This window comes from Austrofundulus limnaeus, unplaced genomic scaffold (genome assembly GCF_001266775.1).
Source record: "Austrofundulus limnaeus strain Quisiro unplaced genomic scaffold, Austrofundulus_limnaeus-1.0 Scaffold855, whole genome shotgun sequence".
Lineage (NCBI taxonomy): Eukaryota > Metazoa > Chordata > Actinopteri > Cyprinodontiformes > Rivulidae > Austrofundulus > Austrofundulus limnaeus.
This window is the reverse complement of record NW_013953257.1, coordinates 157,145-159,320: the sequence shown is the minus strand read 5'-3', so window position 1 is coordinate 159,320 and position 2,176 is coordinate 157,145.

Here is a 2,176-nt window from a genome sequence, read left to right as displayed (position 1 = left end):
GACCCAACACTCTGGATGAGCTTAAGGCACAAGACCCAACACTCTGGATGAGCTTAAGACACAAGACCCAACACTCATTTAAGTTTCATTAAAATCCATTCAGGGATTCATGAGATATTCTGCTCACACACAAGCTAAACCGTTGTCCACCTTTGCCTTTTAGCAGCAGATGATAAATAACATTAAACAAATCAACTGAGATGCACCAGGCTCATCTATGTGCCTCATTTTTGGAGTCAGCTTGTGAGGGCAGCAGATTAGGCAGTGAGAAACAGACATCTCTTCCCAAAAAGAAAAAAAGTGTTTTAATTCTTTCTAGTGCAGTGAAATATTTGAAAAAGTGACTGTATGAAAATTGTGTTTGTGTGAAACTTTAATGTAAAATGTTTTAGGTGGTTAGCACTTCACAGCAGGAAAATCTTTGTTTGGGTCGGTGTAGTTTTCTTGTTCTCCATGTGATACGGGTGCATTGGCTTTCTTCCCACTGTCCAGAAAACTTTTCTTTCACTATAAATGGCAAATTCCCCTGTAATTAATGCAGCAAATGACTACTGGTACGACATCAACCACTGAAGTTACTCCCTTGAAGTTTGCAGACAGATCCTTCGCCAAATCCATCCAGACAGATACACGTCTAAATTGGTCTGTTTTGTAATGACACATTTTATTGATTATTTAAAAGTAACAAAGGTTTTTGAAAACAGAAAGCAGAATTTACATTAAGTGAAGCTCTAGATCATATTTATTACAAAAACGAGGGAAAGGTTATAGGGCAGTACAGTGATTCAGATGAGCAGGTTTTGAAGTTGGAGTATGTTGAATGTCAATCAGAAGCTACAGACATGTCTGATCAGGAATTCACTGATGCTGAATCTGCTCCCATTCCTGATGAAACATTCAACTCCAAGAGTGAAAACAACTGTTGGAGCTCAGTACCTCCTAATGTACACAACAGACCAGCTGATGGAAACATCATCAGAATGATCTTGTGCTCACAAAGGTTACTGTAGACATGTTTTGATTTGTTTTTGCCATCTTCACTAAAAATGAAATGTTGTTGCAATGGCAAGCCTAGAAGGACTAAAGATCCATGGTGACAAGTAAATTGACATTGACAAGGACCTGGATGTATAAACTGGTTTTCATCGAATTGCTGAAGTGTACGGATCCCTCAATGAGACCACAGATGGTCTCTGGCGTGCGTAATGGGGTAGAAATAGTTTTTGGGCAACATTTTAACTTCAAGCCTTACAAACAATTTCTGGAGCTGATGTTGCCGGTAAAGGATAGGTCTCCATTTGCTTCAAGATCTGCTTTCAAAGAGACCAACACTGTTGTTTCACACTGCCAAAAATGAGCCAAAGTCTGATATTTATGTCCATATTTCACCACAACACAGCTGTGTCATTACAAAGTGATTTCACCTGTCATTTCTGCCTCAACATTAACTATAAGAGTTTCAACCTCATTGAGTTGTCCTGATTTTAAAGAAAGAGATATCAGTCTGCCCTACAAAAACAGGAAGATCACGTAAAAAAGTATCACTTTTTTTGCCATATGTTTAAACATGCACATATCACTTGAGGAAATAGTACTTGACTGTTCAGTTTGCTTGATCAGTTGTTTGTTTGACAATGCCAGTCACCATTTTTTACTATTGTTCTGCTCTGTATTTTGTATTTTTATTTACATTTTTGACCGTTTGAGACTTTTTTCTTGAAGCACATAGGGGTCAATTTTGACTCCAATGTCACAGAGGTGCTGGAGAGCAGACAAGCAGCAGGAGATCAAGGATCCAGGTAATTGATGACTTTACAGGGTAAGCAGAAAGAGAAACCTTTAGGTAAGCACAATAAGTTTGTTAATATGCACAACAGCTCAGTGGTTAGCACTGATGCCTCACAGCAAGAAGGTCCTGGGTTCGATCCCCGGTTCGGACCTGGGGTCTTTCTGTGTGGAGTTTGCATGTTCTCCTCGTGCTTGTGTGGGTTTTCTCTGAGTACTCCGGTTTCCCCCACAACATAAAAACATGTACAATAGGTTGCCTTCAGACCCAGGCCTTCCTTGAAAAAGAGATCTGAGATCTCAATGGGACTTTCCTGGTTAAATAACGGTAAGGGAAGTTATAAACAAGAAACACAACGCAAGCATTTTTCAGGAAAGCATCACAATATTA